The sequence below is a fragment of the Thermobia domestica genome, chromosome 16 (genome assembly GCF_964235325.1).
Source record: "Thermobia domestica chromosome 16, izTheDome1.hap1.1, whole genome shotgun sequence".
Lineage (NCBI taxonomy): Eukaryota > Metazoa > Arthropoda > Insecta > Zygentoma > Lepismatidae > Thermobia > Thermobia domestica.
In genome coordinates this window covers 114,510,087-114,536,680 of record NC_137469.1, presented here as the reverse complement: position 1 = coordinate 114,536,680, position 26,594 = coordinate 114,510,087, and positions in this window count along the sequence as shown.

The following is a 26,594-nucleotide window of genomic DNA, read 5'->3' as shown; positions in this document are numbered from 1 at the left end:
CACAATACATAACTACCTAACCATATGTATATTATGTCTAATGACGTACATACCTATACGTACACTCATGTCCAAAATGATTGTCGCATATCTATAACAGGCTTGTTGCGCGAATATATTTGGATAATGATATCGAAGGGTAGACTACATTTAACACTCTTACTATGTGTATAATCGGCAGAGACATGTATGTGGTAAATTTCATGTCAAAAGATCTGTAAATAAGAACAATATAACGAAAAAACTTTTCTTGTCCATTTAGCAACATTTTGATGTACTCATTCTAATTTTCGTATTTATAATTTTACTTTCAACCATGCGCGCCGACTACGTGGGTGCTCCAGGGCTCCGGTACCCACAAGATTTTTAGCTTGAACCCAGGTTTGAACCAGTTTCTCTTGCGTTTAAATCAGTCGTGTTACCAACTGAGCTAGGGCATCCCCAACTTATCCTTATAGTACCGGAATATTTTACTTTCTCACAGCACAGGCCTTTATGACAATGTTTATAAAATATTTTAACTAAAAGTAAATCAATCAAACATCGAGACTTCCCTGAAAACATATAGGCTAATATGACCCGCCATTGATATGCACCCACATAAATCTTGGAAAGTCTGCGCCATTGCTTTCGACGTACTTAATGTTTTTAATTGGACATCGACCACTCTGTCGTTCATGTGTTTCCAAATGGCATTTTCTCCACAAGTGGTGAGAAGACAAGACTTCTTACCACCTCCGGCTCATGTTTTGGCCAACATCAAGGGTCAATATTCATTCACATTGCTTGCTTGAACAAAGCGTCTTTGCTTGGGGATGTCATGAAACCCGCCTCTGAAAAACAAGAAGTGAGGTACCAAGGAATCAAGATAGGTTTTATCATACTGTAGAGAAAATAACAAGAGATTAACAATAATAACAAATAACTTGTTGTAGCGGCCGACCTGTGGCGCCTTCGGGCCGACCTAATTTTTTCCTTTTCTTATTGTTAACAAATTCATAATTACTATATAAAAACCGTTTAATTGCTTTATTGCCATCCAATTACTGAAAGTATTATTGAATGTTAAATTTCTTTCTTTATATTTTTGTTCTTTCTGTGGAATAACTAAGCCAGACGAATACTTAAAGTTAGCTGTTGTCTCGTAAGAGGACACTCATATCTTTTTCTCCCCTCTTTGCATCTTGAGAAACAGATCTGAATTGGTAACCTATAACCTTCGATTCGCTGCACGTGCAAGGGAATATCCAACCCTTGTGTCTTATCTGAGAGTCTGATGCTATTTTCTGAATACTCTCATTGTTCTCTGTTTAAGCCCAGATGTTTTCAAAAACATGGTAGACGTATAACTAATATTTTGGCGCCGAAGTTGACACTTCAAAAATACTAAATATGTCTATTTTGACACCGTATGAAATAAGTGTCTTGGGAACACTTGTATTTTTGGTATCATTGTGAGACTATTAAGAAACCTGTAAAATCCTGATAAAGCCTGATTTTCTTTGTAATATCAAATTAACCTTTGACTTTTAATTTGGATATTATGTACTAGATGACGCTAAAGCCTTATACTGTTTGTAATAATGCGCATGCGTGACTATTCTAGTTAACACCCTAAATAGTCGTTTAGATTATCAGTATCCAATCTAAACGTAAAGACTAATTTCATTGCACACGAGTATCCGCCCTTTTGAAAAGATACCACCCTACTATACTCCCACGTACGTAACGTGTGAAGAAACTCCCTGAATACAAAATAGCTGTACAAGCTGTTCTCGGGGGAAAATCTATCGTCCTCGACGGGAAAGTTACCGTGCCGTCTTCGAGGCTCGAGGCTCGAGCCTCGTGCTCGTCGCCGGGGGCTCCGGCCCACTCTTCGGGCTCAGGCTTCTGCTCTTCGCCCGCCGGGTACGCGCCTTTGACGCGGGAGACCCGGGTTCGATTCCCGGCGGGAGCTCATGTGGTTCGGATTCCACGTTAATCAGTAGGTCCACGTCTCATATAGCCTCGCTCTGAACGGGACGTAAAACTCAAAATCAATCAATCTTCGCCCGCCGGACTTGCGTTTCTTCTCTGACTTTGTTAGTCATAGAGAGAAGAACTTAGTACATTATCAGATTGTGTTATTACACTGTGTTAGTGGAGAACTCCGTCATCTCCGTTCTCCTACCAAGGACCATCTCAACAATTATTTCGTGTGTGTGCAATACAGCAAGAACTTTGTTGCTGTGCTGAACTTTGTTACTAGTAAGTTTACTACTACTACATGCAGGCAGTCGTAATTCGATCTCGTCATTGAACTGCCCTTATTTCTCTTTTAACATCGGTCATATTCTGACCCTCTCACATTTCACGCATACGCCACTGGATTTACGTCATCTAACGTTACCTCTGATGTATAACAACTTATTGCTTATCGACTCTTCTGTGCTGTACAAAAGCAACTTACAATAAAACTCATACTACTTCTAACTCGGCGTTCCAGTCATTTAAAACGCCTGTCTAAAGTTTTCAAAGTACGATCTCACCTACTCATACTATCTCAGAAAGTCCTCCGAAGAAGCCGTTCGTCGAAGTCTATTATTACAACATCTCTTTTATTCTCTGGTTCCTACGTGAACCACTACACCAGTCACGTCTGTTGAGTACTGAACTCTTCATCTTCTTGGATTGGGAAGTTGGGTGACATATCACCCTCCTGTGTGTGTTCTGCGACTCCAGTACTACCCCTGCATTCGCCGTGAGAATTCCGATTGGAGAAAGGACGTCACTCTCCGTAGGAAGTGGAAGCATCTTGTTGGTTTTACCGCTCGAACCAATACAGACATCTTCTGGGAATTCTTGGTCGCAGCGAACATCTTGTTGCCACGCTAAGCTCAACTGGACGTATTCAGGACTCGACGATATCTCCAGAGGCCACTTGGAACTCTTTCATCTCCGTAAGTGTTCAATTGCGAGGTGAGTGACTTAAATTGTTTTAGTGATCTTAATTGTGCATCTTGATTCCTCGCATCGACTCAGAATCACGTCTACTTCTGTGCACCCAATACCCGATTTCAATGTTCATGTTTTTATAAAGTGATTCTACAACTAAGGTTGTTAACGATAACTATCTCTTCCATTTTATTGTTTTATCGATTAAATTGTAACTAGGCTGAATTATTTAAGTATAGCCAAGCCTGACCTTGTCTTGTGAAGCTTATGTAGTTGAGGTCCATTAATTGTGTTAATAATCTTGTTTACATTGCATTAGCTTTATTTTAATTCATTGCTGTCTAATACGTGCCTAATTATAAGTTGTCGTCCCGCTACAAATATTTATTTGTTTGCACGAGTCCTAGTTGTCTATTATTTTGGTGTGCTAATTAATCTCGTTGTTGTGTGGGCTTCACGTTAACTAGTGACCCCCCTTCGGAGCCGCCACTGCCCTAAAGTGCTGGCAATTACCTGCGGGACATTTATGAATCCAGGCTCCCTTATAATCTCGTAAACTCGTGCTTGAACTTTGTGATTAGTTATTGTCATACACAGGCACTCATCCTGTTCTCTCTCTCTCTATCAAATCACCTTGCCGACAGCTTTGTTGGTCGGACATTGTTTGAACAGGACGGACCTCCTCCTTACCTTACTAATAACTGTTGAGCCAAGAGACTGCTCAGCTCCATTACATTTTTAATGTCAGGCAACTCTCTAAGTCAGTGATATTCTTGAGACCTTTCGTGGTCCTTTATTAATTATTCTTTTAGTTTGATTCGGGCAACCTTCGGTAGAGATAGCATCGTTAATGATCTCTTTTTATGTTCGTGACCTGTGGTGGGACTCCCTCACAAGTGGCCGCAAAAGTTCTGATCGCCTCCTGCCACCGGCCCCGACATAAAATTTGGTAGCAAGCGATGGGATACGTACCTCTTGCTCACCAAATTTGGTAAATTGCTGTGCTAAAATTTGGTGTTCTTGTGGTGACATTCGATCCTGCCACAAAATAAAAATTGGTGTTTATGTGTGCTTCGCATCAGGATTTAAATCAACTTCATTTCCGCGATAACACCACGGAAAGTTTGAATTCACCAAATCAATTAGATTGTGAATTTGGTTGCCATTGTAATTCATTGTGTTGTTAAATTAACTTTCACTGGGTGCTAAAGTAAATTAATGAGGTAACAGAAAATTCGTTAGTATAAGTTTTTTTCAGAGGTATCTTTAATTAATTAAGTTGTTTGAAATTTAAATCTAAATGTAAACATTTTGTGTTGATGTGTTGCGTTGGGCAAATGCCCCCTTCTATCCTGAAAGCTTAGCTATCAATTTGCTTGTTTTCTCGAGAAGTCATGAGGAAGGAAAAAGAAACAGTCCATATATCAAAAGAATAGTTCGTTCCTTTTTCTTCAACACAGAGAAAATATCTGTTCTCTGTTAGTTTCCCCAGCTGGGCAAAACAAAACAAAACCAAAGAAAATCTTTAAAAAACAAAAAGAAAGAGCGAGAAAAAGGAAGTGTGTTGGTTAGCGTTCCTCGGTTGTGTAATGCCTTAGTATTCAAAAAAAACTGTAGGGAGAAATATCAACACAATACCTTGAGAAGGTTTATGGCGCCAAATACGGAACAGATACTTTCTTCTTCACCTATCGAGATGAAAGCTATTCCGTTCTGTATTCAAAGCTTCTCAATGTATTTTGAGTTCGATTCTTGCAATGGATTTTCGCGAGGTTCATTTCAAGAATCATCAGTCGTAAGGCTGGTGTAGGAACTCCAAGTATTCAAATTCTGCTTGTATAATTAATGAACAAGTCAGTCAAAACAAACATCATTGAAATTTTGAAATTTATTTTGAAATTTTCATCCTGTGAGTCCTTATACTCACACGTTGTTAGTTCTTTGATTGTGGGTAAATTCTTGATCTTTCCCCGCTTGGCTTCTCAGCATTAGTGGTAAATTAAATATTATGTTAGATGCTAAAGAGGTTCCTTACACGAATTATACGAACTAAAGCCTTAATATGTTCCGTTTCTCAGTAAAAGTTCATAATGAGATTCATTATTGTGATTTTGAAGTTTTCAAATTATTTTAAATTTTCTTGGAGGCCCATTTAATTTTATTGTTTATGAATGGACGTGCTTTTTGTTAATTATGGGATAATTAAGTATACCAAGATTGAAAGTTTAAAAGGGCAATAAATTCAGTCTAGTAATTTGTTTTAAGTAGAGACCGTTCTTAATTAAACAGGCCAAAATTGCACACATTTTGTGCAATTACACATACATTGGCAACACTGGTAGAATGTTGAACTATTTAAAATATTTTATGTGTCGTGTGCAGTGTTGTATTTACTGTATTGTTCGTCATGAAGAGTGAAGTGCGGAAAAGACGTTCAATTGGTAGTCTGCGTGGGAGAGATGGTCAAATAGTGTCCAAAGTGTTTAAGTGAAAGCAGTCAAAGTGATTAAAAGGTATTTAGGATGCGTCTTTTCTCCTTTTATTTTATATTTATAAATCTTTCGTCAATATTTACAAATGCATTTATAATTTCTTTTAACAAAAGAAACACTAACCAAAGCTTCAAACCCATTGTATTTTAAATTATAATATGTAACGGTTTCGGATATCTAACATATCCTTCCTCACACACTATAGAACATAAATGAAAATACAGACATAGTCATTATTATGAACAATTTTCTTTTCAAGTTCTTTTAAGAGACATATATATAGTCATTGTTATAAAAAAAAGTTTAATTTCTATTTGCTGAGGCCTTCAGCCAATCCCCTAAGTATCCGTGTTCACTTTCCAACCAATCACGTTCCGCCATTTTTGGTTCTTGTAAGGGCCTTTTTTTTTTCTTCTTCTTGTCTACGCTATCCAAACTTCTTTGTCATAATTCATTAATAGGTAGGCCCCCTGTCCAGTTCATCGATTTATATCTTCATACTATAGTGCGATGGTTCATTTAGACCTCCTGGTATTTAGACCTGGTGCGCGCCTGTTCACACGTTACGAACAAATAGGAATATCTATGAGGGACGATTAGCATTTCATCACACATTCCTCCCCAGAGATCTTTCCTCTTCTCACATACAGACCCAGAAAAGGTTGTCGTATCCTTTTAAAACCTTCCCGATTTGAGTTTGACTTTCGGAAGACACGGTTGATCGCTGGTATAGAGAGCTCAGTTCTGGTGCGAGGAGTCTCTGGTTGGATTCCAGGCCATGTGCGTTTGTAGTGTAGACAGCATCATACATATTCGTGGGTTTTCCTCCCATTCATTTGTTTCCTTCCATATTTTCATTCCACCAATTTTGTCATATTCATACACTTGCATTAATCATCCGTCTCTTTGAGCGTACACTGAGAAAAAAATAATATTTGGCGTACTTACAAATGTAGGTTACATGTGTACATTCTGTAGTTTTTGGACAACGTATAGCAAACGTATAATTGAAAATCCACATTTTATATGAAATTTTCGTATAATTATTCCGAATAAACATACTTTCCGTACGAACAAAAAAACTGTATACAGGCGGCCACGATCTCACATACAGATGGACGTATACAGGGTGTTTCAAAACAACACCGACAACGTTTGTGAGGTGATTCCTGACACCAAAATAAGACAAAACGTATACACCAACCTGGGTGCACAATGCTTCCTTTCAGAGTTATAGGCTGCCAAAAACGTGAAAAAATGAACTTTAAAGGGCCATAGCTCCAAAACTATGGGGTCTACCGTAGTCGGGTCAAGACTTTACTAAGGAACTATGTTCTATCCAGAACTACATGCTTCAGAATCCTGTAATACTTCCGCAACAATTTTTATAGAGGTAGTTAGTGAGTATTTCAGATGATATGTCCGTAACCAAACTGCTTGTACAAAAATTGTTGCGTGAGTACCTTAGGATTCTGAAAAATGTATTTTTGGATAAAGCACATATTAGTTCCTAAGTAAACTCTTGACCCGACTAAGGTAGGTCCCATAGTTTTGGAGCTATGGCCGTTTAAAGTTCATTTCTTCATGTTTTCTGCAGCCTATAACTCCGAAAGGAAGCATTTGTGCACCCAGATTGGTCTATACTTTTCGTCTTATTTTGGTGTCTGGAATCACCTCCCAAACATTGTCGGTATTGTTTTGAAACACCTTGTATAATATTTTAGTTGAAGTATGCAACATACGTATACGTACATTATGCCATCAAAAGTATCCGGACACCCCCAAAACATACGTTTTTCATATTAGGTGCATTGTGCTGCCACCTACTGCAAGGTTCTCATTATCAGCGACCTCAGTAGTCATTAGACATTGTCAGAAAGCAGAATGGGGCACTCCGCGGAACTCACGGACTTCGAACGTCGTCAGGTGATTGGGTGACACTTCTGTCAGAAGTCTGTACGAGAGATTTCCACACTCCTAAACATCCTTAGATCCATGTCTCTGATGTGATAGTGAAGTGGAAACGTAAAGGGACACGTACAGCACAAAAGTCTACAGGCCGACCTCGTCTGTTGATTGACTGAGACTGCCGAGAGTTGAAGAGGGTCGTAAAGTGTAATAGGCAGAAATCTATCCAGACCATCACACAGGAATTCCAAACTACATCAGGGTCCACTCCAAGTACTATGACAGTTAGGCGTGAGATGTGAAAACTTGAATTTCATGGTCGAGTGACTGCTCATAAGCCATACATCACGCAAGTAAATGCCAAACGACGCCTTGCTTTGTGTAAGGAGCGTAAACATTGTACGATTGAACAGTGGAAAAACGTTGTGTGGAGAGACGAATCACGTTACACAATGTGCTATCCGATGGCAGGGTGTGGGTATAGCGAATGCCCGGTGAACATCATCTGTCAGCGTGTGTAGTGCCAACAGTAAAAGTGGTGTTATGATGTTATGGTGTGGTTGTGTTTTTCTTGGAGGGGGCTTGCATCCCTTGTTGTTTTGTGTGGCACTCTCACAGCGCAGGCCTACATTGATGTTTTGAGCACCTTCTTGCTTCCCACTGTTGAAGGCAATTCGGGGATGGCGATTGCATCTTTCAACACGATCGAGCACCTGTTCACACTGCACGGTCTGTGGCGGAGTGGTTACACGACCATAACATCCCTGTAATGGACTGGCCTGCACAGAGTCCTGACTTGATTCCTATAGAACACATTTGGGATGTTTTGGAACGCCGACTTCGTGCCAGGCCTCACCGACCTACATCGATATCTCTCCTCAGTTCAGCACCCCGTGAAGAATGGGCTGGCATTACCCAAGAAACCTTCCAGCACCCAATTGAAAGTATGCCTGCGGGAGTGGAAGCTGTCATCAAGGCTAAGGATGGGCCAACATCATATTGAATTTCAGCAGTACCGATGGAGGACGCCACGAACTTGTAAGTCATTTTCAGCCAGGTGTCCGGATACTTTTGGTCACATAGTAGTGTAATATAGGGAAGACTGTTAGATGTCAGACATTCTGCAGCGACATGATGTAACATCTAAGCCGGAAAAAGGGTAGTACATATGCAGAGCCGTAGCTACAGATTTCGCCGCCCGGGGCGAAGTAGAATTCGGCACCCACTATACTCACCTTGACATGCTCTTTTTTTAAAAGAAAAAAAAAATAGAGAAGCAGCTTTTGTTGTTATGCAACGCTGAATTTTTATCAAGTAGGTTGGACAGACCATTGCAACAACCAAAAGCACCATTATATGTACGAGCTGTTTTCAGAAGGCTTATTGTCGACTTTTGTTAAATTGATAAAAATTCCTTTGATTGATATACAGATGCATTTGGGGAATAATTATGGAAATTTACAGCTACTTACAACGTTTCATACTATTGATAAGAAATGAAATTTCAATACATTACAAACTATGTGTTTTTAAGATGTTCGAAACGGGTGACAGCATTAGTTTCCAGTAGTAATTGTAAACTTCTGTGATTTTATTCTGTATGTGGCAACACAAATAGCATGTTAATTTCGATTCTTTTAAGGTAAAAATATTTTGTGAAATGTAACGGAAGTTCAGAAGGAGTCTTTGCGAATCTCTTAATATTGATTGATGAAGGTGAAGAATATGTTTAATGTTTGTACTTTAAATTAAAAATATAATTTTGCTATTATACGTATTTGAAATTATAATTATCACTTAATTTCTAAAATAATGAAAATTCTGAATTTAAGGTTACTTATTATTAATTAACATATTAAAAATACACTAACTCACATACACACAGACATATATATATATATATATATATATATATATATATATATATATATATATATATATATATATATATATATATATATATATATATATATATATGTATATGTATATATTGCATGTAAATAGATAGATAAAAATATCACACACAAAAGAAATCGTACGTATGCACAAAAAAGTCCTGATGATACAAATAGTTGATAAGGAAATGATCCCAATAAATTCCTTGAAATTGAAAGCATTTCATATGTGAATGGGATTTTTAAAAAAATGGTAGTGATCAGTCTTTGAAAGAGACTCAAATCGTAATGTTAATTTCTGACCCGTTAAGCACCTATTTTACAAGTACCTGAAGTTCAAAACATATTATTCCCCTTGTTTTACCTTCATTTTTAAAATTCCCGCGCAAACAGCAGCTTGTGTGTGTGTGTTTTCACTCCTTTCCCTTTTCATATCTTCATTCTCAATATCGCGTCCTTATTAATCCGATTCGGTAGAAAAGCGGGATTAAATAACCAAACTCATCACCGTCAATACGCCGAGTACGTATTTCAGACTTTGACCGTTTCTGATTTTTAAAATCCTGCTGCGTACACTGTCATTACTTGGCGGCATGTATATTACATCGTCATTAAGTAATCATATGAAATAACTTTATTTAAGAGCCTGCCTTACTAAAAATAATACAAAATTTATCATTTTTCTTTTTCTTGTTTTTCATATGTGAAAAGATATCATAGTAATACTTCCTCATTTTGAAATTTTAAAATATATATATATAAATAAATAAATAAAAATATATAGTAAACAAAATATCTCCAAGTATTAAAGACAATATAGGAGTGTGAAATCGTTTTAAAATAAAAGTAACAACATGTTTTGTTTGTAACGCGGATGTTTTTAGAAAAGTGAAAACAAAAATCATTTCACAAACAATCCTAGTTTCAACTTTCAGCTCCGCAAAAAGTAAAAATAAAAGTGAAAAAAAAACTACTATAAAAAACTTAAACAATTTAGTTAAATCGTTCAAAGATCGATCAACCATACGCCTCCTAGTGACTACTCGCGCTTACTCGAGACGGGATCAACGACTTCGAAAAAGTGCTGTGCAAATTCTGGTTCCAATGGACACTATAATATTGTAAGTACGCTCACAAGAACTCTGTTGGTAACCTTAATAAAATTCACATAAGAGAGTCTTAACGTAAAAACAAAAATGTAAACCTCTTAAGAAATCGTGATGCTATTATTCATTTTATAGGCACCTTGGTGATGATTAAATTTACGTATATTCACTTTGTTATGCATAATTATAATACATTAGTTTTCTTTATATCATGCCTATGAAGCTAAGTTTCTAACTCTATACTACCTGTCCCGTGTCAATCAAACTCACTCAATCTCAATCAACCATATTTTTTATTATTTCTTAATAGACAATGAGACATTTTAGTTTTGCCATCCATAGAAATTACAGTGTTGCCAGAATAACAATTCCTCCAAAATCTAAGTTAAGGCAGCGACTAGAGGAACGAACTCAACTGCACTTGATTATGTACCATGTTGTTTTGGTATCCTCTAAATTACTTTTTAAATAATAGTCGTATTTAGTTTGTAATAAACAAAATAGTATTAATATAGATTTATTAAAATTAAATAATAATTAAAGTTAAAGAATCTTTAGTCCGGGCCCGGTCCGGCCCGTGAATTTATACTATGAGGTCCGACGCGAGTATGAAGTATATTTTAGCATTTAGGCCGGAACCCGGCCCGGGCTCGAGTGATAATCAAATGAGCCCGAAATAAGCCCAAGTTACAGAAACTTAATAATTAACGCAAAATTGTATCTTTATTTACAGCAATTAAGTTTTTAATGTTGCAGTTGTGATTTAAAAATTCTCCAGAAAGAACGGTCAAATAAATATTGTTGTATAGTAGCCTATATTTACAAAGTTATGCCCAAGAAATATGGTTGTATATTTAAAAATTTACGCCCGAGCCCGACCCGGGCCCAAAGTGATATATGCTTTGTAAGCCCGAGACCGGCCCCCGGGCTCGACTCAAGCCCGTGCAGACCTCTATTCTAAGGAAGACGGATGATCAAGGTAAGTAAATAATGGTGAAAGAATTGATAGAATGCGAATGCGGGAGGAAACGGGAGATCCAAGGATATCCCCGGACACAATGTTTCCATCAACAAACTCAATTCCAAACTTTAAGGCGCGATGGCTCAGTGGTAGAGCGTTCACCTCCGGTGCGTGTGGTCCCTGGTTCGATCCCAGCTCCGTGTTCTTTGTGGTGGACAAACACCGTGCTCGTGGGTTTTGTCGGTGTTTTCCCGTTTCCTCCCACTTTCTTCATTTCACTATTTCATTCACTTCTCATCATCATTCTGTCCTTTAGCCTAACTGGCATAACCGCCTAGCTTAAAGATTTCATTTCATCTTTTTACTATACCAAACTTTTAACTCTCTATGTTCTGGCCAAAATTCATGAAGATGTTTCAAGCCTTCAAATTTTGTGTCTCCTGAACTGATATGAGAACAAATAGGGGAAATATATAGAGAAGTTTTTGGTAAACCAAATTCTCGAACAAAAACGTTGGTTTGTTTCTGAAGCAAATTACAAAACAACATTGATATCGAATTAACTCGTTAACTAGAGCTGTAATCCATTAACGTACCGATGAGTTTGTAACACACTTTTAAATAATCGTTTCAAGGTACAAAATGAATAAATCAAAAGTCACAAAACTAGTAGGCAAATTTGAAGTTAAAAATATACATTAGCCTTGGTATAATACGAAATTGTACTGAAAATTAACGAGAAAGTCTGTTATTTACGCATACAAATATACTTACAGCATTGGCTAAAGGAAAAGTCAATTAATATATAGGGTTCATGGGTTTTACTCAATCGGTAAATGTTTTATATATATTATTTTATATAATAACATACCTTATCTTATACGTATCTTATCTTTTTCAAATGTATAAAGCTTGCTTCGATAAAAAAGAAAAAATATATACTTGTCATTCTGTAGATTCCTGTCTATTTAAGGGTTTAACATTCTTGCTTTTTGCAGGTAGCCCCGGACCTGGGCCCGGGGCTAGAAAAAATATATGGCCCCTATTGTCTTCTCCCCATAAATTTCTGTGAAAGTACAGTAGGAAAGTTAAGTGAATACACGTATTTCTACATCAACCATGACACACATTAGATGATACTGTACCTAATGGAACGTTCCAAATGCATTAAAAAAACGCACAAAGTTACCCTATTATATAAATGTAATAAGTTACATTTAATAAAGTTAGTACCTAAAAAAATTCCTAGCTCTCGTCCTAGTAAAGTCCACTATCACATCCTGGAAGTCAAGAGAACTGGTCACCGCACAAATGTGTTTGAAGTAAACCCGCCTAGTACTGTGTCAAAACTTCTACCCGATTTCACGCATACAGTTTATAAGCAGACAGAACTTGCTGATATAAAAGGAATATAATCTATTGTGCATCTACACAGTGACTTAATTTTTCTACCGGATTGGGACTGGATATTCTATAATTATATGAGATGCAGAACACTTTTATTCAACGAGAAAATATGAATCACAATTCTCAAGTACTATATTCGATCTTCTTTTTGTAAAGCTGATGTATGCTAATTTATTAAGACTGTGGATGTAACAAACGATAAAAATATGTTTCATATATTTGGTAATAATTTATCTCATGATGATGAATATATCTTGTATGATTCTTTTTAGACACCAGTTGGGATTTTGATCAGAGTGGAGGCCCTCGTTCACTTGGCGGCCCGGGTTTACAGCCCAACTAAGCCCCCTCTTAACCCGGCCCTGGCTCTCTGTATGTCTGGTCTAAGTTTGATCATTAACAGGGTATATTCATAAGGAAGCAAATGCCACTACATATTACTGTGGAGAATATTTTGCTTCTTCCTTCTGTGTCTTTCATATAGAATGCAGTTTGAGATGTGGGTAAAAAGCTTGAAAGTTTTATATGGGCACTTTAAGGAAGCGACTCCCTCACCTTTTTCTTATGTTATAGGTCAAACAGACGCTCCAACATATGAATAATTATTTTAGATTAAATGTCTAGACCACCAAATTTCATGTCTCTAATCATAAGGGATTCAAAATTATGAATATCTTATTATAGTCATTGCACACCCAACTCATCTTTCTTCCCACATCTTTACTTCTCTTCTAGGTCAAATATATATAGATTTAAAAAACGCTTAAATCCGTTTCTTATTATTTTATGTAAGAAATCCAAACGCAAATTTCATATTTTTAACCTTAAGGAATTTCGAATTATGCATTTTTAAAAATAATAATAAGTGTAGTTTCCTCCCCACTCTCTTCATACGTTGCTTTCCGTTTGAGTGAAATCAGAAAACACTGAAACAGATGTCTTATCATTTTAAATGAGTCCAAATATCAAATTATTTGTCTCTAACCTTAAAGAGACTCCAAGAAATAGATATCTTATATTAATAATTGTAATCCCCTACCATCTCTTTTTCTCACATATCTTCCCAGCTCTTGTCTTCCCGTCTAGGATAAATATCAAAACGCTTAACTACGTTTTAGATTATTGTAAATAAGAAATTAAATACAAAGATTCATGTTTCTAACGTTAGGAGATTCAGAGATAAGGCCATCTTATTATAATAATTGGCCTCACTTCTTTTTCTTGCTTTCACATTTTCTTCCCTCCTAGGTCAAATATCAAAAACACTAAAACACATGTTTTACTGTTTTAAATAGAGGGTCAAAAGACCGAATTTGGTATCACTAACCTTAAGAATTCCGAGCTTATTATAATAATTAACAGGTTGGCCTATCTTTTTTCCTTCCTTTTTTCTTCTCTTTTGCGAATAATTAAAAAAAGAAAAGAAAACGTTTAAAAGCGTTTCTTTCTAATTTAAATGAGAATTTCAGATACAAATATGATGTCTCTAACTTTATGAAAGTCCGAGTTATGAACCACTGTCATAATTATTGTAGTTCCCACTCCTTTCTCGTACTCACACATTTCTTCTCTTTTGGGCCTAATATCAGAAAATGCTGAAGCACGTGTCTTATTATTTTACTAAGAAACCCAAAGACCAAATTTCGTGTCTCTAACCTTATGAGATTCCCATTTATTGACCCTTAATAATTATAATCCCGCTCTATTTTCTTCTTACCTTTTATTCCTTTTTGAGTCAAATATCACAAACGCTAAAACAATTATTTACTTACTTTATATGAATGGTTCAAAACTCCAAATTTCATGTCTCAAACTTTAAGGAATTTCGACATAAACCATCGTATTATAATAATTTATCCCGTCTCTTTTTCTTTAAACACAAACTAAGGAAGGTTGATACTTATAAAATATTTGGATAAATAATAATTAATTAATTATTTTTTTAAAAATCAAATAATTTCTGCAACGCCTGAGGAAAACTTATTCTAAAATATCCTGCAACCAGAAATTCGTCAGTGTATGGAAGGTTGCATACGATCAAGCGGTAAGTACACCAACCCGCTTTCTACAAACCAAATTATTTAACACCGGTGGCGAATGTTTAGACCATTGGCGATGTCATGACTGTTTACATGGTGGCCTTCATCAACTTTTGCCAAAATGTCATCCACGGTTTCGGCAGTTGGTCCCCTTTCCGAGGAGCATTTTGGATATAGACTTTTCTACGGAAAACTAAAGTAACTGTTTTACTAGCTTTTGTGTCTATGTTTCGTACTTGAAGTGCCTAAATATCCACAGCCTTTATAACAGCAATAGGGAGTCACAATGATCCATTGAAAGAGTGCTTACGTCTGGTTTCAAGAGTCGCAGGTTTGATCCTAGGCCATGATGAGTTTGTAACGGACGACGTTGAGAGAGAAAGGAGGAAGAGAGATTCAAATATGGGAACAGACAGGGATACATTCACATATGCAAGGTTAAAATTGGAGAAACAAATAATCAGACAGCAATCGTCTTCTGAGGAAAATTCTGTTTTTGTGAAGCATAAGAATCAAAGTCTCTCAGACAGACCTATGAGCATCACACTAGCAGTTGTCAAATTAAGGTGGAGAACTGTTTTTTGAAGCATCAAGTGATTGCGCAGGACAAGATGTTAACATTTGGAGTATTAGTAATTTAAAAAGCTCACAGCTGTGAAATCAAGAACCTCCCTCTTATGACGCCAGATCTGAACCACTCACATACAGAGACTGCTACTTAACTAACCCTATTCTTTTCACATTTCCCGAGAATGTCAATGGTTTCGATGCATGTAAATTGGAAATATACTATCATTCCTATTAGGAATAGTTAGTTATTATCAATACTCAAACAGACGTTGGAATGTATCGAAAGATAATGTTTTAAGATGCATGTAGGCAAAAGAGTTCAGCGTCTGAAGTACTGCAAGGTCTCAGAAGTAAACATTCTCACCCAACAATCGGGGTTCTAGACATTGGATATATATTCGTAAAGTACTAATCGCGATTAGTCAAACTCTGGTGAAAGGGTGTAGAAGTTAGAAGGATCTAAAGCTAAGACTGTAATTTATGGAAAACCTTATTTGGACGTTAGTCTTCATCTTCTGCAAGCTCTCCTCGCTGATCTAGTGGGTAGTGAGTGTGTCTTTCGGCTTTGCACGACTTCAGACTTTTTAAAATAAATAATAGTAATAAATCGTTTTCTGCTTTAAAGAGTTATATTATTATTTTTATTACCATTACTGTCTGTTTTTAGGAGTTTTTTGGCTATTATTTATTTATTTATTTATTTATTTATTGCCTTTTGGTGCCTTTTGAAGTAGGTTCGTATTGTTTTTTCTGAAAGTTTTTATTTCTTTCTCAACTGTTTTCTTCCCTTTTGAGTTAAATATCAAAACCTTTACGAAAAAGGATGTCTTATTAGTTAAAATGAGAGGCCCAAATACCAAACCGTGTGTCTCTAACCTTCGGGAATTCGGAGATATGAGCATTTTAATGCAGTAATTGCCACCTCCATCCCCCCCCTCATTTTCCGTCAAACATCCAATACTTCTTACTTAGTGGTACTATGTGCCCATTCGGCTGAGATCTCTAGTTGGCAGAGTGCCAAGGAGAGTCTCTTAATAAGAGAAGTGTAAAAAAAAAAAAAAAAAACGAAAAGAAAAAAAGAGGAAGGAAGGAGTTGGTTATTCGCGTCGTCGGTAAAGGTATAGTTTGAACAGTGTTAGCAACCCTGCACAGTAAGTCTATACCTAATAAGATTTTATGAATAATAAAATCCAAGTGGACCTACATCACACAAAGCACGATAATGGGTGATATTTGTCCGTAGGGCATGACTGGGGATATACAGTGCAAAATGAGCAAAAAAAACAACAGAGGAATCCAAAATTTGGAATAGGGGATAAGCACAATATTTTGCTCCATCATAATAAAATATACACTAAACGATGCACATACACACACACACACACAACACATGCGCGCACGCAAGCATAAACAAGAAACAGGTAAGATAAAGAACTAGTAAAATACAGTAAACTGCACAAGCACAAACGTATGTCTACTGTAGAGAAAGATAATAACTTAAGTCTTCTCCCGCGAGTCTTTGGCGCAATCAACTGAATATCAAAGCCCCTAGAAACACAATGCTAGGGTGCATTTAAAATGCGCGCGCTCTGTTCACTGCGTCACATTATCGCCTGACCAGAATGTACTGATGATCTGGTACCAATTTACGTAGGTTGGCAACTATGTTTAACCTTCCAACCTTCTTTCTCTCGCTTCCAGAAGAGAAAAAGAACACTTGTCTCTATACACATACCTATTTCTTGTAATGGACTGTTCTACATCTGTCATGCGCATGACCTGATGTCCGAGGGTAACCAGTAGCTTACTTCATAAATGCTATGCCTAGTGTTGTAAATAAAAAAAAAACCGTTCGTTTTTTTTCAGAAATGTACGTTTTTTTTAGAAAAAAAACATTGCCTCTCGTTTTTTTTCTAAATTTCGTTTTTTTTCAAATAGTCATTTCTAATGCATCTTACGTCTATTTAAGTATTAAATATTTTTATGTAGGTATAATCACCGTAAAATGCAACATAAATTAAACGCTAGATACTGATACGCTACAAATATTTTACAATTTACATGAATACCATACCTATTAACAATTCGGGTTTCAGCAGTTTTCATCAATATCAACTAAGAAATAAAAGTAGAAATGAAATTTTCTTTTTTCGTGAAAGCAGGCCTTTAATAAGTACGAAAATAATGTCAGGAACAGTATAAAATTCATATAACTTGTCTAAAGATAAAAACTAATACTAATTTGCCTAATAGTATTTTTCTAAATGTCATATATAAATAACTTGTCGACTAGATACATATGATATGCAGAGCCGGCTTTACCATATATGTAACACGTGCATTTGCATGGAGTGGCAAGTTTGGATGGTCCGGCAAAATCTGTCATAAGTATATTATTTAAATTAAATATTTCTTGTTGGAAACAGAATTTATGATGATGGTAGTTACATTTACTAAGCTGACCTTCTATTTGGATACTACATTCATAAATTAAGTTTAGGATGCATTAGTTTAAGGCCACATGAACAATGCTAAAGCAAATAGTCGAATAAATCCGAGCACAAATTGCTTGATTGTTGCCAAATGCAAGAATTCAATTCTGGAATAGTAGTGAATATCTGTTCCATTTAGTAAGTTATCACAGTTTTGATATGACAACTAGTCTTGTTTTTGTCAGAAACATGTTCCTTATCATTGAAGATAGAAACAAGTTTTTTAGAAAATGTTAACAGATATAGAAGAGAAATCAAGAAATAAAGATAAAAGAACTAGTTGCACTGGAATTGCAAACTGATACATTGAGATTGAAGCTCGATAGTGAATTCTATAAAAAGGATTACCATCTATCCTCTGCAGGTGTGTTTGCTTTATGTTTCACTAACATAATAGATTAATATTTAAAACACACACACACACAACGGGATTGCATTTTTAGTGAGTATTTAACCCTTATCCGGGCAACCGGGGCCTCCCAGGCCCAGTAGCTTCATTTTTCTAAAATTTCTCAATAACCATACATATTTCGAAGACATAAAATATTGAATTCTTCTATCTTTCGTCGAAGTTAAAACCATGAACATATCGAGTTGGTAAAGCTTTTTTTTTTTTAATTTGAAAATCTTTTCCTGACGTAACCGGGCAACCGGGGCCTAGGAGGCCCCGTATAACATTAGTGAAATTCCTGTCAAATATTAGATCAAATTGTCACATAATTATATATTGAACACGTGACTATTGTAACCTTTAGTCGGAATAGTATGGGGCAACAGACATTGAATTTTGAGTGTTCTGCACTTAAAATATATACTGGGCCTGACAGGCCCCGGTTGCCCGTTTACGTTACAAAAATGTCTGGACCGGATTTGCTATTCTGCTTGGTCGGCTTACAAAAGCGTGACACGAAGTTTCGCTACTTGACAAAAATATATACCGGTACATTCTAGACTAGTCTGAACAGTAAGTGACAATAGGCATTGATTTTGTGTATTCTGCACTTAAAATATATACTGGGCCTCACAGGCCCCGGTTGCCCGTTTACGTTACAAAAATGTCTTGCCCGGATAAGGGTTAAGCCTTTCTGAGTGCAACTGCACTTACCCTCACCTTTGTTGTTCATACTGGAGTAGCATACTTAAAATCATGACTTTTAAGATTTGTTCTTTCTGGAGAAAGGGGGAGGCGGCAAATTATGCCATTGCATGGGGCGACAAATTGACTAGGACCGGCCCTGATGATATGTATATAAAAGACACGAATATAGGATGACTCAAATTGAAGTAATGCAGGATGTTTCAAAATTAATATTAGGGTTTTGAAACCTTGTAGTATCTATTACAATTAACTTACAATTATAAATATTATATCAAATGAAAGAGCAACTCAAACAATTTTGTACGCACGCATGTACATGCATTGTTTCTTCTGTCTGCCGTTAGAAACAGCAAGCAGCAAAGATGTAAACTGGAGAGCAGAAAGTTTTTTGTGTTTTAATAAAGACTGAATCTGTACAGTGCAACGGTCTGTGTGAAGAATATTAAGGAGACGCTTGCAACTACGTCCTTATCGTTTGCAGTTGCTACAGATCTAAAGTCTACAGACTACGGTTTACATGCCAATTTCGCAAGTGAAATATTGCTGCATAACAATGAAGATTTTCTGGATCGTGTCGTCTTCAGTGGTAAATCGACATTTCACCTAAGAGCTAATGTGAACACTCATAATGTTTGTATCTGGCCGTCAGCAAATCCTCAGGAGATGGTACACTTGAAACGAGACTCTCCTAAATTGAATGTGTTTTGTGCCATATGGCGGATAGTTTATGGGCCTTTCTCGCCTATCGACTAGATGTGTGCCGTGTGACGAATGAATCTCACATTGAACACTTGTAGCAGAGGCTGTTTGAGGTGCTCTTTTACTTGATGCATTGTTTATAATTGTACTTAAAATGTAATAAGTACTACGAAGACTTAAAACCCCAAAATGTATTTTGAAACACCCTGCATTTCTCACCAACAGTGTTGGAACTAAGATGTAAAAAGGAGAAAATTTTCCTTATAAAGTTATTGTTTACAACTACGATAGTATTATTAGTCGAGACTATAACTACAACAACAACACGAGTTAGTAGTAAAACAAAATGTAATCAAATGTATACTCAGTGGCCCAGGTAGCCAAAGTGGCACACACGGGTGTGTCATTTGTTTAATCCACTCCTGTGTGGACACTAATTAAGATATCGGGATATTATTCTTGCAAAATATGGTTGGACTATAGTTTATTATATTAATTGTTTTCTTCTGGTGTCGAATTTCCTTCTCAAATTTCACCCCAGTCAAAAATGCGAGAATTTTCTGATTACGAATTTCCTCTACTACTTTTTTCCCTGTAGCTTCCTTCGTTGTAGAAAGACCTCCTTAAGACTTGCCAAGTAGATACCTCGGATGGATACCTAACTGATGACATCAATTGGACGGGCCTGTGCGCAGTGTTTCCAATTAGGGAAATTAAAATTTTCCTAAATTTGGGCAAAAATTAGAATTTTTTTTTTTATAAATCCGTACCTATACGTCCGAGTGCAAGTCAACTTACGCCAATCGAACATTTGTCCTTACTTAAGAAACGCAAGTTGAGACCGTTACAATGGGATAATTAGGGAACGCACGAAGAATTCATATTTAGGTTCTAACCCTTGATTTTTCTAGTTTTTCCCTACTTTTCTGTTTACCGTAATATATTTTTGGTAATTACAAGTTTTGTTCCTTAAATATCGTCATAATACTTGTAGAATATATTAGTGGTGTACCAATGTTTAATTTAAGATAGTCTGTCTGGTAGCAGTATTACCAGATACAGAAAAGTTTAATTCCAGATTTTAGGGGGAAATTTTGGAAAAAATATCTGTTTTGTCTCTATTATTTCCCTCTTGTTTGCTATATCGGATCAAACGTACCAGTATCTGGAAGTCTCGTCTTTGCTCTACACAACGCCCCACTATAGAAAGTTTCAATAGGATAATTAGGGGAAGTACAGTTGAGGTTTACAGTAGACCTTGTTCTCTAATTGGGAAGATAACTGTGATTTTTTTTAAAGGTAGAATGAGGTATTTTTTATTGATATGCTTACTTTATTAGATATCATCATACTACTTGTAGGATATATTAGGGGGATACCAAATCTTATTTTAAGATAGTTTGTGTGTGTCTGATAGCAGTGTTGCCAGATACAGAAAATTTTAATTCCAGATTTTAGGGGGAAATTTTGGAAAAAATATCTGTTTTGTCTCTATTATTTCCCTCTTGTTTGCTATATCGGAACAAACGTACCAGTATCTGGAAGTCTCGTCTTTGCTCTACACAACGCACTATAGAAAGTTTCAATAGGATAATTAGGGGAAGTACAGTTGAGGTTTACAGTAGACCTTGTTCTCTAATTGGGAAGATAACTGTGATTTTTTTAAAGGTAGAATGAGGTATTTTTTATTGACATGCTTACTTTATTAGATATCATCATACTACTTGTAGGATATATTAGGGGGATACCAAATCTTATTTTAAGATAGTTTGTGTGTGTCTGATAGCAGTGTTGCCAGATACAGAAAATTTTAATTCCAGATTTTAGGGGCAAATTTTGGAAAAGAATTCCCTTTTTTATTTCTATTATTTCCTTCTTGTTGGCTACATTCGAACAAACGTAGCAGTGTCTAGGAACCTCATTCTTAGCCTAAGCAGCGCACCATAAAACGTTTCACTAGAATAATTAGGGAAAGTACAGTTGAGGTTTATAATAAACCATGTTCTGTAAGTGGTAAGAAAATGGTGAATTTCTGAGGTAGAATGAGATTTTTTTTTAAATTTCATGCTTACATTGTTATATATCGCCATGATACTTGTAGGATATATTCTTGGAGTACTAAGGTTTATTTTTAGATAGTTTTCGTCTGTCTGATGGCAGTGTTTCCAGCCAAAACAATTAATTCCCGCTTTTAGGTGAAAAATTCGGGAAAAAATCCCTTTCCCCTCTAATATTACCCTATTACTGGCTACATTGAAACAAACGTACCACTACCTGAAAGCTTCCTCTTTGCCCTACAGAACGCATCATAAACTGTTTCAATAGGATAATTAGAGAAGTTGTAGCCCCGGCATATTTGATTCTTGCTTGTGAGGCGTAAAAAGTGTCAAAATTTCATGTGTATGACAGAATTTTTTCTTTCTCTCTTTGGATGGAAGCAAGCGACTACAGGATTTCACTGTACCTTGTCAACACACCAAAGATTCTTTTAGGTGATTTGAACCCATATAGCAGGAGTGGTACTATTTGGTCTAGGAATTAATTCGTGCGGTTGGTACGCACACATTGAAGCTGTAGTACAAACACAAAATACATAAATACCTTAAGAAAAATATTGTCCATCGCTAGCCACCACTTTCGCCCATCTGTCAGGCAATGTACGGATTCCGTGGCGAAAGAAGTCCTCATCCTTGGAAGCGATCCAGTCAGAGACCCATGTTTCGATATCTTCTGAAGAAGTAAACCGCTGTCCAATCAAATCGTTGTTCATGCAATCGAACAAGTAGTAGCCCGAAGGAGCAACGTCTGGTGAATACGGCGGGTGGGGTAAAACTTCCCATCCGACATTTTCTAAATATGTTTTGACCGGTTTTGCGACATGTGGGCGAGCGTTATCATGTTGAACAATAAGTTTATCATGTCTGTTCTCCCATTCTGGTCGTGTTCTGGCCAGAGCTTGCTTCAAACGCATTAATTGTCGTCGATAACGTTCTCCATTCATAGTTTCACCCGGTTGCAGCAGCTCATAGTACACCACACCTTTCATATCCCACCATATGCACAGCATAACCTTTGCACAGTGAATATCTCGTTTTGGTTGTGATGGACCTGGTTCACCTGGTTTCACCCAGGCCTTTTTTCGTTTAGAGTTCTCGTAATGGATCCACTTCTCATCACCCGTAATAATTCGATGTAGAAACCCCTTTCTGCTCTGTCGTTGAAGCAGCAATTCGCAAATGGTTTTTCGTCTTTCAACGTCTCTGTCTTTCAATTCATGTGGAACCCAATGTGACATCTTTTGAATCATTCCCATGGCTTTCAAGCGTTTGGAGACTGTTGTTTGATCAACGCCTAATGCTGCTGCAAGTTGTTCCTGCGTTTGACACGAATCCTGCTCGAGCAATGCTGTCAATTCTTCGTCTTGAAATTTTTTTGGCTATCCAGCTCGCTCTTGGTCTGCCAAGCCGAAATCACCACTTCTAAACCGTGCAAACCACTTCTGACACGTTCGCTCAGCTAGAGCATGGTCACCATACACTTCCACCAAAATACGATGACTTTCAGTCGCACTTTTCTGCATGTTAAAATAATGCAGCAGGACACCCCGCAAAAACACTTTATCAGGCACAAATTGCGCCATGTTCACTTAACTACAAACTGGTGTTGTTGACGCTTTAATCCACTGCCCTATACTACGAACGATACGCGATGACAGGGGTTTGCAACACATGTGTGGATACACGGAACTGTGGGACGCTCCGTTCGTTGCGCCATCTCTTGTCCACCCGCACGAATTAATTCCTAGACCAAATAGATACAAAAAAAAATTGAAATTCGGTTAGGGATTTTTTCGTAAATTTTCACCCCTACATTTCCCTCAATAATTTCCCACCCATTGGCAACACTGCAATGCAACTTACACCAAAAAATAGTCACATCTATTTTCTAAAAAACAAGGCCTTAACCATATCAATCGAATGAATGGTTTTTGAGCAATAAGTCACTAACTGGAAATGTAGGAAAACGCAAAAAATGACCTGGGTCCGAAAGGAATAATCACACAATGTTGCTAGTATATACGTACAAAGAAACAAAAGATTTGTAAGTTACGAGGGCTTCGACTCAAGTTCTGTTGATTATTTCAATAATCTGCAACGTAAATCAATAAATAATAGTTGCCAGAAAAAAAACAGACATTTGAAAAAAAACATGAAAAAGAACGATGTTTTTTATTGAAAAAAAACTTCACAGAAAAAAAACCGTTTTTTTACAACACTAGCTATGCCCTATTCAGAGTCAATGTTGCCAGGTTTATTGATTTATCAGTAGATTTCCTGATTTTTGCATGATTACTGATCTACTGACAATTTGTTTAAAATTTTATTTTTCTCCTGGTTTTTTTTTTAAACAATTTTAATGAGAATATAAAGATCATTCCTGCTTCACCTTATAATATGAAAATATTGACGAGACTTTCAATCATTCATGCGTGATATACGTATAGTGTCACATGTTTTCATTTCGGTATCTGTTGCAATTCCTTCATACGTGCCAATAGAGGATTCGTTTTCTTCGCTTATGTATTAGAGATCTATGGACTAGCCTTCATTCATGTGGTTAAACATGTTATTGCGGGCAGCACGTGAATTGTTCACAAGATAAGAGTTTAAAAAAGGAAAGAAATTACTTCACCCCTTTCACCTACCTACCACCTGACTTGCACCAAAATACGAAACAGACTTGAAACAAAACAATATTTGAATTGTTACACACAAAAAGACTTCTCACAGAATCTCTGTCATTTGTTTCCGATAGACCAGCCCCGTAACATCGATTTTTCTAAGGGGGGGGATATTAATACGCGTATTTGGGTCCCCTAGAAAAAGTTGTTTTTCTAATTCTTGGGCCCCCTCTTTACATCTTTCTCTTACTCTTTATGAACCCTCGGAGCCTGAGGGCCCTCAAACGCGGCAAGGTCTATGGGGCCGTTAGTTACGCCTCTGGGCCCGTTCCATACATGGCAGATTAATTAAAGGGACAATATTGACAAATCTCAAAGCCATACGAATAAATATTATTTCTAGGGCCCCTAATAGTAGAGATTTTTCACTAAAATGGGCCCACGACTCATTTTTGTTTCATTTACCTTTTGTGTGCTGTTTTGTTTATGTAATGTAGTGAACCTATTTGATGTTTCATTTATAATTTCATGTTCCTATCGTATATGACAGCGTTTCCCAACCGGTGTGCCGCAAATGGGCCGCTGGTGTGCCGCGAGGAAATCGAAACAAAATTATTAATTCTATAGCAACCAAATTGCAAGAGATAAGAAAAATATAGGCGTATATTTGTATTTCACATTACTATGATTATCTACAACGAAAAAAAAAATACTGTAATTGTAATATATTATTGTGCATACATTACTGTGTAGCAGGTAGTATTTCGAAAACAGAATTTTATTTGCCACAGCCTCTTACACATTTCTACAGCTATTTCTACAAAGGCTGGAAAGTTGTCATTCCCTTTTCTACATCCTACTTACGTGAAGTAGGATTTTCTGCAATGAACACAATCAAGGGTAAGAACAGGTCACAACTGTTAACTTCGGAACACGATATGAGGGTGTGTTTATTAACTATCCATCCACAATTGAAGAAGATTATGAGATATTTCATAATCTTCTTCAATTGTGGATGGATAGTTAATAAACACACCCGTGCAACTTGAGTACAATATTATTTAATATTGTACTCAAGTTGCACATTAATTTTGCTTCGTGCACCAACCTGTTTTCTTTATTTTTGAGATATTGTAATCTTCATATATCAGAAAATATTAATAAACAATTGTAACCTTCAATAGATTTTATTGAAAAATTGTTACATTGTAGAGAATATTGTTGAACATTTCTAACCTTTGTGTAATATTTAAAAATTGTAACGTAGACCTATATTAACCGTGTTAATAAATTATAAGTTTCATACTGCGTTACTTTTCTGTACATTTTTACTTATCATTGTTATAACCATGATAAACCAGTCGAAAAAAATACTTGTTATCATTGTTATAACCATTATTGCTTCTTTATTGTTTCAAACTATTTCGCAACTTGAAATTTTAAAATACCATTCAATCCTTTCGACAAAGTAAACATGCATACAAATTACCTACATTTATACTTTTAAAGTACAAGCGATTTGTTTGTTCGTTCGTTATTTAGTGATTTTCCTTCTTAGTGAAAGCTTGGATTTAGTTTTCGAAAAAGAAAGTGTATTTTTAAAAACCTGAGTATTATATTTCATTGCAGTTATTTTCTATTTTTAAATTAGAATGAAATAATAAGCATAATGCTTTACCACGGGGAAACCAGTGATCGAGCTTTCTTCTTTGTGAGAAGGAGCAGGCCCATATCCACCGAGGAGCAAGAGCCTCCCTAATTTTTTCTTGCCCCCCCCCCTAAAATTTACATGGAAGGCTTGCAAAAAAAATCTCGATTAATTCTATGTGTAAACACTAAGAATAAAATGCAACATAAAAGAGATTATTCTAAGAATGTTTCCATTTTAACTATTTGATGAACACTTGTAAACATATTTTAAAGGAGTTAAAGTAAAGTTTATCAGTCTTCTAGATTCTCGATATGAAATAATACATATTGAAGCAAGTTTTTACGAGAAGAAGGAATACGTTCATAATACTTCATGCCACAGTTGTAATAGCGATCTGGGAGGTAGAAGACGAAGTGTGAAGTGCTTGCTCCAAGTCAAATCATAAAAACAGGAACAGGAATAACGCGTTTATCTTGTGTCGATTGCAGTAACGGCGGTAGGTTATTGTTATTCTATCGTGTAGTTTTATTTAGTACATACATGCATTGCAAAATCCTCGTCAACAGCAAACCTTAGATTAACTGTGGAACAATTAGTTGTGAATTGAATTAAGGCTCCGAGTTCCGTTAAGTAGAGTTACAACGACTTATCAAAAAGATA